Source organism: Mobula birostris, chromosome 11 (assembly GCF_030028105.1).
Source record: "Mobula birostris isolate sMobBir1 chromosome 11, sMobBir1.hap1, whole genome shotgun sequence".
Classification (NCBI taxonomy): Eukaryota; Metazoa; Chordata; class Chondrichthyes; order Myliobatiformes; family Myliobatidae; genus Mobula; species Mobula birostris.
In genome coordinates this window covers 17,496,704-17,508,790 of record NC_092380.1, presented here as the reverse complement: position 1 = coordinate 17,508,790, position 12,087 = coordinate 17,496,704, and positions in this window count along the sequence as shown.

The window sequence follows — 12,087 nt, the reverse complement described above, 5'->3', positions numbered from 1 at the left end:
AACTCCTGCGAGCAAATGGATCCCCCCCCCCCCCCCCGCATGCTCCCGTTTCCCCCCACTGTGATGATACCTGCAAGCTCTAAACAGAAGACTTTACATCCTGTCTGATATATAAAACAAAATGTTATTTCAGGAAAGCAGCATCCATCATCAGGGACCCCCATCACCCAGGGCATGCTCTCTTCTCACTGCTGCCATCAGGAAGAAGGTACAGGAGCCTCAGGACTCACATCACCAGATTCAGGAACAGTTACTATCAGGCTCTTGAACCAGAGAGGATAACTTCACTTGCCCCATTATTGAACTCTTCCCACAACCAATAGACTTACTTTTAAGGACTCTTCATCTCATGTTCTCAATATTTATTACTTTTTATTAGATTAGATTAGATTATGAGGACACGCAGTCCTCTTTTATTGTCATTTAGTAATGCATGCATTAAGAAATGATACAATGTTCCTCCAGAATGATATCACAGAAACACAAGACAGACCAAGCTAAAACTGATAAAAACCACATAATTATAGTATATAGTTACAACAGTGCAAAGCAATACTGTAATTTGATGAAGAGCAGACCATGGGCACGGTAAAAAAAAAGTCTCAAAGTCCCGATAGCCCCATCATCTCATGCAGACGCTAGAAGGAAGAAAAACTCTCCCTGTCATGAACATTCAGCGCCACAAACTTGCTGATGCAGCATCCTGGAAGCACCTGACCACAGCCGACTCTCAGTCCATCCGAAAACTTAGAGCCTCAGACCAGCCCTCTGACACTGAGCACCATCTCTGCCGAGCGCTTTCACCCCAGTCCTGGCCACCAAGCAACAAGCAAAGTGGAGGATTCAGGGCCTTCCCCTCCGGAGATTTCCGATCACACAGTAGTGGCAGCAGCGAAACAGGCATTTCTGAAGTTTCACTGGATGTTCCTTCGTAATTCTTCACGTCCGTCTTCATCAAATCAGGATTGTGCGCGGCATCCTACTTGACAGGTAACAGATATTCATTCCAGAGTGGCCACTATGCGCTGCGTTGTGCCGCCATCTTCTCTTCTAATTATTTATTATTATTTCTTTATTTTTATAGTTACACTGTTTGCTATCTTTTGGACACTGTATGAACACCCCAGTTGGTGTGGTCTTTCATTGATTCTGTTATGGTTATTATTCTATGGTTATTAGAGTAGGTTACATGGTCGGCACAACTTTGTGGGCCAAAGGCCCTGTAACGTGCTGTGGATTTCTATCCTATTATGGATTTATTGAGTATGCCTGCAAGAAAATTAAACTTGAGGTTGTATATGGTGACATACATGTACTTTGATAATAAATTTACTTTTATCTTTGATTATAACATTTCAACCTAGACTTCAAAGACCAGTTTACTTTACTGTTTAGTCTCCACGGCAAAGTCTAATTCAGTATAATCACTATTTGAATGGTGGGTCCTTCTCTCTACCAACAAGGAGCTATTTCCAGCTAAAGAAGGAGCTTAAATACTTTAATTTATGTTTAGTGTTACAAAATAAATAAAGACAAATAATTCTTGACATAGACTTAAACCAGTCACAACAAAGACGGATAGACAAACTTGTCTGCAAGGAGCTTGTACGTTCTTCCCGTGACTGCGTGGGTTTCCTCTGGGTGCTCGGGTTTCCTCTGGGTGCTCCAGTTTCCTTCCACTGTGCAAAGGCCTACCAGCTAATTGACCATTGTAAATTGTCAGGAAATATTAAATAAGACCATAAGATATAGGAGCAGAAGTAAGCCATTCGGCCCATTGGATCTGCTCCGCCATTCAGTCATGGGCTGACCCAATTCTTCCAGTCATCCCAACTCCCCTGCCTTCTCCCCATACCCTTTGATGTCTTGGCTAATCGAGAACCTATCTATCTCTGCCTTAAGTGCACCCAATGACTTGGCCTCCACAGCCGCTCACTGCAACAAATTCCACAGATTTACCACCCTCTGACTAAAGTAAATTTCTCTGCATCTCTGTTCTAAATGGACGTCCTTCAATCCTGAAGTCTTGCCCTCTTGTCCTAGACTCCCCTACCATGGGAAATAACTATCTCACTCCTGTACGCCTCCTTACTTGGGTTGCTGGGCGGTGAGGCTGGTGGGGCCAGAAGAGCCTGTTCCACGTTGTAGCTCTAAATAGATAAACAGATAAACAAGCAAGTAAACAAGCTGGGGGAACTCAGCAGGCCCTTGCGGCATCAGTGGAGAAAAGCAGACAGCCAATGTTTCGGGCCAGGGCCCACCTCAGCGAGTGAGATACCCAATAAATGGGGGAAGGGGAGAAATCAGAGCAGTGATAAGTGGAGAGGAGAGAGACTGGGCAAGAGGCAGTGATAGGTAGGAGCCACAGAGAGACAGCTTGCAAGAGGAAATGGCGGGAGGGGTGATAGGCAGGAAAGGAGAAAGGATGGTAGAATATAACATTAACATAATATAAAGCAAATGGTAACTACTTTATTTTACATTTTAAATTTTACAGATAAGGTATATTTTACAAATAAGGAGGAGGAGAGGACTAGATGGGGGCGCATGCAGCCGTTCCGATGATATCGATAGGTGTTAACTAGGGGGCCGTGCACAATCCTGATTTGATGGAGACAGCCATGAGAAGCACGGAGGAGCACCCAGAGAAACTTCTGAAATGCCCGCTTCGCTGCCACTGCTACTGTGCGATCAAGAATCCCCGGAGGGGAAGGCCCTAAATCCTCGGCTTTGCCTATTGCCTGTGGCTAGGGCCGGGGTCGAAGCCCTTGGCAGAGATGGTGCTTGGTGCTCAGTGTCGGAGGGCTGGTCGGAAGCTCGAAGTTTTCGGACGGACTCGGAGTCGGACTGTGGTCGGATGCTTCCGGGATGCTGCATCGGCAAGTTTGCGGCGCTGGAGGTTCACCGTCTGCGTAAGATGATGGGACTTTCGAGAGACTCTGAGGCTTCTACCGTGCCCATGGTCTGTTCTTATCAAATTACGGTATTGCTTTGCACTGTTGTAACTATATGTTATAATTATGTGGTTTTTGTCAGTTTTTCAGTAGGTTTGCCTTGTATTTCTGTGATATCATTCTGGAGAAACATTGTATCATTTCCTAATGCATGCATTACTAAATGACAATAAAAGAGGACTGCGTGTCCTCATAATCTAATCTAATCTATTTTAAAATTAAAATTGCTCTCTGCTCCATTTTGGGTTTGATTTGCCCCATTTTTCCATTAGCTTCTAAGCCTGGGGCTCTTCACCTCCCTCTGCCTCTGCAACCTCCCTCAATGTGCTCGTCTGGAAACCACAGTCAGTGTGGGTCAGTGATAACGTCTCCTTCTCACTGCCTATCAACACAGGCACATGCTTAGCACGCTGCTCTTCTCACTATATACTCATGACTATGTGGGTAGGCACGGCGCAAACACTATCTATGAATTCACAGTTAGGGTTGCCAACTTTCTCACTCCCAAATAAGGGACAAAAGTAGCAGTCAAATACGGGACACTTGTGTTTACCCCGAGAAAGACTACCATGACCATGAAGCCTTGCGCAGGCACCTGTGTGCGCATGTGTGATGTGCGCATACGTGACGTACGCACGCGTGTACGTGCCAATTTTTTTTCTACAAATCGGTTTTGGTTTAATCTTCCTGATTCTATTAAGTGAAACTATACTGTACATACATTATTTCTACTTTATATAGGCTGTGTATTTATCATATCATTCCTGCTTTTACTATATGTCAGTGTTATTTTAGGTTTTATGTGTTATTTGGTATGATTTGGTAAGTCATCTTTTGGGTCTGGGAACGCTCAAAAAATTTTGCCATATAAATTAACGATAATTGCTTCTTCGCTTTACGCCATTTCGGCTTATGAACAGTTCCATAGGAACGCTCTACCTTAGCAGGGGAAATATGGGACAAGGGCGGTCCCATATGGGACAAACCAATTTAGTCCAATATACGGGATGTCCCGGCTAATACGGGACAGTGGCAACCCTATTCACAGATGACACTACAGTTGTTGGTAAACTCTCAGAGACGATAAGGAAGCATACAGGAGTGAGATAGATTGGCTGGTTAAGTGGTGTTTCAATGACCTCACGCTCATCGTCAGCAAGACCAAGGAACCGATTCTGGACTTCAGATTCAAGACTGAAGTACATTTACTATCAAAGAATGTTTAAATTATACAACCTTGAGATTTGTTTGCTTACAGACAGCCACAAAGCAAGAAACCCCGAATGAACCCAATTAAAGGGAAAAAAAATAAGACCAACACCCGATGCGCAAGAGAAAGAGAAATAAAACACAAACCATGGAAACAATTGAACAACATTCTGAACCATATTGCGTCCTCAGGTCTGAACCCAGGACTAGGCCCAAAGCCTCACTTATCAGCTCATCATATTAGCGGGCACAGAGCACAGCAGCTGGGGCAGTCTTCATAGCCTCAGCGCCATGAAGTGGGGAGTGACCACTGCGGAGAGCGAGCAAAATCGGCTCTTGCCTTGGAACCCGACACCCTGCCTTTTCAGTCTTTCTGGGCCGGCTTTTAAATTGACCAAATAATGGAAAAGTGAAAGGCTCCGGCTTCCTGGAGAGAGGAGTGAACATCGCGGAGAGCAGACGAAATCAGCTCTCGCCTCCGATCTGGGCCAGCATTTAAATTGTCTCAACAGCAGATTGTGCCTCGCACTAGGGTCCAGCTTCTGTGAAGGGCTTGGGGCCTAGACCATGCTGCCCAGTGACTCACTCCAGGCCCAGATTTTGCTGCCCAGACCGAAGCTGCTCTGAAGCTCTTCAAATCAGCCTGGTGCCCAGAACAATCCAACCGAGCACCCGGGCCAGTTGTACAGGCATCAAATTTTCTCTTCCCTTGAGTTCTCCTCCCCAAATGGTTCACTTCATCTGCATCGACTCTGCAACGCACCATCCCAGCTCATCCCCTGAACTCGCCTCACCATCGCTCAACCCTCACTGTTTGGGTCAGGTAGGCATCCTAAAGTGCTGAGTATGGGCTAGTCTCGTGAGGCTATGGATTTGCACCTTGGAAGGTTTCCAGGGTACAGCCTGGGCAAGGTTGTATGGAAGACCAGCAGTTGCCCATGCTGCAAGTCTCCCCTCTCCATGACACCGATGTTGTCCAAGGGAAGGGCATTAGGACCCATACAGCTTGGCACCCAACTCATCAACGCAATCACAAAGCAGGCATACCAGTGGCTCAGCTTCGTTAGGCATTTGAGGTCTCCAAAGACTCTTGAAAGTTTCTACAGATGCACGGCGGAGAACATTCTGACGCTGGTTTCATTGCTGCCACGCGTGGAGGGGCCAACGCGTCGGATTACAAGAAGCTGCAGAAGAGTTGCAGACTTAGCCAGTTCTATCATGGGCACACCCCTCTCTCCACATTACTGCAGAGATGGTGCTCCAGGAGGGCAGCGTCCATCATTAAAGACCCTCACCATCCGAGCCATGCCCTTTTCACATTACTACCACCGGGACAGAGGGAGGGGAACCTGGAGAGCCCATACTCAGCACTTTAGGAGCAGCTGGATTACTGAACGATCCATAAACCCATGAACACTACACATTAGATTAGATTATAAGGACACACAGTCCTCTTTTATTGTCATTTAGGAATGCATGCGTTAAGAAATGATACAATATTCCTCCGGTGTGATATCACAAAAACACAGGACAGACCAAGACTGAAAAACTGACAAAACCACATAATTATAACATATAGTTACAACAGTGCAACAATACCGTAACTTGATGAAGAACAGGCCATGGCACAGTAAAAAAGTTCAAAGTCTCTGGAAAGTCCCACGTCTCACAGAGACGGGAGAAGGAAGAAAACTCTCCCTGCCATGCTCTGAGTCGTCCGAAAACTTTGAGCTCTGATCAGCCCTCCGACACTGAGTACCGAGCACCATTTCTATCCGAATGCTTCGACCTCAGCCTCGGTCGCCGGCAGCAGGCAAAGCCGGGGATTTTGGGGCCTTCCCTCCGGAGATTCTCGATCGCACTGTAGCAACGGCAACAAACCGGGCATTTCAGAAATTTCTCCAGATGTTCTTCTGCTTCTCACGTCTGTCTTCATCAAATCAGAATTGTGCACGGTGTCCTACTTACAGATATGATATCATTACACTAGAGAGCTGCGTGCGTTGCGTCGCGCTGCCATCTCCTCCTCCCGCTGATTTATATCTTTATGCCTTTGCCCTATACCATTGCTGCAAAACAACATATAATTCATAAGACCATAAGACATAGGAGCAGAATTAGGCCATTCGGCCCATTGAGACTGTCCCACCATTCCATCATGGCTGATCCATCATCCCTCTCGAACCCATCTCCCTGTGGATTATTTAAGAACCTATCAACCTCCACCTTAAATATACCCAATGACTTGGCCTCCACCGTTGCCTGTGGCCATGAATTCCACAGATTCACCCACCCTCCGGCTAAAGAAATTTTTCCTCATCTCTGTTCTAAATGGACGTCTCCCAATTCTGAGGCTGTGCCCTCCAGTCCTAGACTACCTCACTACAGGAAACATCCTCTCCACATCCACTCTATCCAGACCTTTCAATATTCGTTAGGTTCCAGTGAGATCCCCCTCATTCTTCTAAACTCCAGCGAGCACAGGCCCAGAGCCATCAAACACCCGTCATGCATTAACCCTTTCATTCCTAGGATCATTCTCGTGAACCTCCTCTGGACCCTCTCCAATCCCTGTAAGTCTTTTGTTAGATAAGGGGCTCAAAGCTGCCCATAATACTCCAAGTGTGGTCTGACCGATGTCTTATAAAGCTTCAGCATTACATCCTTGCCTTTATATTCTAGTCCTCTTGAAATGAATGCTAACATTGCAATTGCCTTCCTCACCACCACCTCAACCTGCAAGTTAACCTTCAGGGAACCCTGCACAAGGACTCCCAAGTCCATTTGCACCTCAGATTTTTGAATTTTCTCCCCATTTAGAAAATAGTTCATGCTTTTATTCCTTGTGCCACACAGCTTGACCATACACTTCCCTACATTATATTCCATCTGCCACTTCTTTGCCCATTCCTCCAATCTGTCCAAGACCTTCTGCAGGCACTCTGCTTCCTCAACACTACCTGCCCTTCCACCTATCTTCATATCGTCCACAAACTTGGCCACAAAGCCATCAATTTCTTCATCTAAATCATTGCCATAGAAGTGGTCCCAACACCAACCACAGTGACACGCCACAAGTTACCAGCAGCCAACCAGAATAGGCTTCCTTTATTCCTGCACTTTGCCTCCTGCCAATCAGCCAATCTTTGATCCACGCTAGTACCTTTCCTGTAATACCATGGGCTCTTGTCTTGTTAAGCAGCCTCATGTATGGCACTTTGTTAAAGGCCTTCTAAAAATCCAAATAAAAAACATCGACCGACTCTTTGTCTAACCTGCCTGTTATTTTCTCAAAGAGTTCCAACAGATTTGTCTAGCAAGATTTCCCCTTTAGAAAACCTTACAGACTTTGGCCTATTTTATAATGTGCCTCCAAGTACCCCAAAATTTCATCATTAGTAATAGACTCCAGCATACTTCCAACCACTGAAGTCAGTCTAACTGGCCTATAGTTTCCTTTCTCCTGCCTCCTTCCCTTCTTAAAGTGTAGAGTGACATTTTCAATATTCCAGTCCTCAGGAACCATTCTTGAATATAGTGATTCTTGAAAGATGCCTCCACAATCTCTTCAGCTCCCTCATTCCCTCTAGTCCAGGTGACTTATCTACCTTATCTACTTGTGTCCACCGAGATGCAGCACAGAGCGTCATAGGAAGTCATTCCTGCCTGTGGCCATCAAACTTTACAACTCCTCCCCTGGAGGGTCAGACACCCTGAGCCAATAGGCTGGTCCTGGATTTATTTCATAATTTACTGGCATAATTTACATATTACTATTTAACTATCTATGATTTTATTACTATTTGTTATTTATGGTGCAACTGTAACAAAAACCAATTTCCCCCGGGATCAATAATATGACTATGACTATGACTAAGACCTTTCATCTTCACAAGCATCTTCTCCTTTGTAATAGCAACAACACTCACTTCTGGCCCCTGACACACTCACATTTCTGGCACTCTGCTAGTGCCTTCCACAGTGAAGACTGGTGCAAAATACTTATTAAATTCATCCCACATTATTACCTCTTCAGTGTCCTCTTCTGATGAACTTTAGCCAGCTCCTCCCTCGTGCCTCTATAATTCACTTTACTCCACTTTAATACTGATACCTACGATTTTCACTACCCCTTCTCAAACTGCAGGGTGAATTCCATCGTATTATCACCACTACTTCCTAAGTGTTCCTTTACCTTAAACTTCCTAATCAAATCTGGTTCGTTACATACACTCAATCCCAAATAGCTTTTCCCCAAGTGGGCTCAACCACAAGTTGCTCTAAAAAACCACCTCGTAGGCGTTCTCCAAACTCCCTCTTTTGAGATCCAGCATGAACTGGATTTTCCTAATCTACCTGTATATTGAAATCCCCCATGATTAGTTCAACATTGCCTTTTCTATTTCCCGTTGTAATTTGTAGCCCACGACCTGCCTGCAGTTTGGGGGACTGTATATAACTCCCATCAGGAATTTTTTCACTCTTTTAGTCAACTTAATTCTATCAGCAAGGATTCTCCAGTCCTATGTCACTTTCTAAGGATTTGATCTAATTTTTTAACAACAGAGCCACGCTCCCCTCTCTGCCTACCTGCCTGTCCTTTCAATACATTGTGTATCCTTGGAGGCTAAGCTCTTAACTATAATCTTCTTTCAGCCACGACATCATACCTGTCAACATCTAACTGCGCTACAAGAACATCTACCTTATCCCGTACACTGCGTGCATTCAGATTTAACACCTTCAGCCCTGTATTCGTCACCCTTTTTAATTTTGGTCCCGTGTTACACTTCACCTCATCCCACTGACTGCAATCATTTGTCTGTCCTTCCTCACAGTCTCACTACACATATAACAACAGCTCTATCACTCCAGCTACCATTTCCCTGCCGAATTAGTTTAAACCGTCCCCTACAGCTCTCGCAAACCTGCCCACGAAGAAATTGGTCCCCCCTTGGGTTCGCTGTAACAGGTCCTTTGAGGCCAATTCCATGTTGATAGTTCTGATCCTGATTCATGGACCTCACACTTCCCTGTCATTCCCCTCTCTCCCAGCAGGTGTCCCCACCCTCCCATACAGAGCGGTCAGCCTCAGCACCGCCCACTCCCCGTGCGCCAATCCGCTGCGGACATTGTTGTCCCGGAGCTAAGAAGGTGAACAAGTTTACGCACAACGAAATTCCAAAGCAGATTTCTAATAATAAACGGTCACCATGTGGTGAGGAAAAAGTGCAGGTCACAAGAGCGGTGGGGGGCTGACGCACTCGATGTCCTGCAGGGCGATTCTTTCGCATCCATTGGGAGCCCAAAGGATTTTAGTTTGAAGCGCATCCAAGGAGCAGCGTCTCGGGGAGGAGTGCTTGGGAGCCTCAGCCTGGAGGGTTTCCATGGAGTTCAAAGCATAACTGCTCCCACTGGGCCGCTGTCAGCTCAGTCAGTATTCCCATTGAGTGGTGGGAACATCACGGATTATGAGAGACCCAGAGTTGGAAAGGCCATTTCCGTCTTTCCCCGCCGCAGCGACTCATCTTCCCCACTGTGTCTATAGGACATTCTGCGCTGTCCACTGTCTAACGGACTCACGGTCTAACGCCACACACACGAAATGCTGGAGGAACTCAGCAAGCCCAGGCAGCATCTATGGAAAAATTCAGGGTCTCCCAGTGGCCACCCATTTTAATTCCACTTCCCATTCCCATTCCAATATGTCAACCGATGGCCTCCTCTACTGTCACGATGAGGCCACACTCGGGTTGAAGGAACAACACCTTATATTCCGTCTGGGTAGCCTCCAATCTGATGGCATGAACTCGATTTCTTGAACTTCCAATAATGCCTCCCTTCACCATTCCCCATCCTCCTTTCCCTCTCTCATCTTATCTCTTTACCTGCCCATCGCCTCCCTCTGATGCTCCTCCCCCTTTTCTTTCCTCCATGGCCTCTGTCCTCTCCTATCAGACTCCCCCTTCTCCTGTATCGCTTTCACCAATCAACTCCCCAGGTCCTTACCTCATCCCTCCCCCTCCTGGTTTCACCTTTCACCTTGTGTTTCTCCCCTCCCCTCCCCCACCTTCAAATCTACTCCTCATCCTTTTTTCTCCAGTCCTGCCGAAGGGTCTCGGCTCAAAACACCGACTGGACTCTTTTCCATGGATGCTGCCTGGCCTGCTGAGTTCCTCCAGCATTTTGTGTGGCGTTGCTCAGATTTCCAGCGTCTGCAGACTTTCTCGTGTATGTTATGGTCTACGGCATTTGTTTGGAAGAATTCTTCCATGAAGGACAGGCAGGTGCAATAATGTTGCATTGCAATGGAGCCAGACCCATCCTCTGCGACAGCAGGCGCAGGCGCGGGTAGAACATCAGCACGTAGTGACGTACACGTTGTGATGCATCCGCACAGCAGAGTTCAAAGTAAGTTCACCATGGAGGTACAGTATGTCACCACATACCACACTGAGATTCACTTTCTCAATAAATCCAATGACCATAATAGAATCGATGAAAGACCGAGTGTACGACCAGAGTGCAGAAGAGAACAAACTCTGCAAATACAAAATGAAATAATTATAATAAGCAATAAATATCGTGAACACGAGATGAAGAGTTCTTGAAAGCAAATCCCTAGGTTGTGAGAACATTTCAAAGACGGGGCAAGTGAAGTTGAATGGAAGTTACCCCCTTTGGGTCAAGATCCTGATGGTTGAGGGGTAGTAACTGTTCCTGAACCTGGTGGTGCGGGTCCCTAGGCTCCTGTACAGTCTTCCTGATGGCGGCAGCGAGAAGGGAGCACGGCCTGGGTGGTGGAGGTCCCCGATGATGGATGCTGCTTTCCTGTGACAACGTTCCATGTAGGTGTGTCAGTGGCGGGGAGGGCTTCGCCTGTGATGGACTGGGCCGTATCTTTGCCGTGTTCAGAGTGGTAATCAGGGTGGGGACAGCCGCGGGCAGACTTTTTGCCCTTGCTCTTTAGAGCCTTGTGCACTGGATCATCTGACTCACTCACCCACCATTCCAAGGGGCTAGAATCTATTAGGCAGAGCTGACAGTGGGCCGAGTGGCCTGCTTCCATGATGTATGACTGCATGATAAGGCACATGGGAGAACTGGTGGTTAGACAGCAGCTGTTTTAATGCACAGGACCTGATAGGTAAGGCTGGTGAACTCTGAGCATTAATCATCACACAGGGAGTACAATATTATTTCAGTCACAGAAAGGATGAAAGGTAGGTAGGACTGGAAGCTCATCATTGCAGAGTATAATTGTTTCAATAGATAATAGGTGCAGGAGTAGGCCATTCAGCCCTTTGAGCCAGCACCGCCATTCACTGTGATCATGGCTGATCATCCACAATCAGCACCCTTTTCCTGCCTTCTCCCCATCTCCCTTCACTCCGCTATCTTTAAGAGCTCTATCTAACTCTTTCTTGAAAGAATCCAGAGAATTGGATTTGGTTTCGGGCATGATGATGTAGGTAAGGGCACCGCAATATTGATTAGGGAGAATGTCAGAGCAGTGTTCAAGGCAGCCGTGGAAGGCTTTTCGAATGAGACCAGATGAGAAGAACCTAGAAACGATTGCTGGGGTTATATTGCAGCCCGTACCCAACAGTCACCTGGAGAGGGATGAGCAGAAAGACAGGCAAACCACCAAGAGGTAAAGAGCAATCGTGTCTTTGTAGTGGGGGGGGGGGATTTATCTTTCCCAATATTGACTTTGACCGTCATAGTTCAAGGGGTTTAGATAGGGTGGAATTTGTAAATTTAGTCCAGGAGAAACCATCGAGCCAAACTACAGACAGACTTAAAAGACTGAATGAGAAATGAGGCTGGGTGAGGGGGAGCAGCTTGAGAATAGTGATCACAATTCGATACATTTCAAGGCTTTTATGGAGAAGGATAAGTATAGTTTGGGAATTAAGATCCT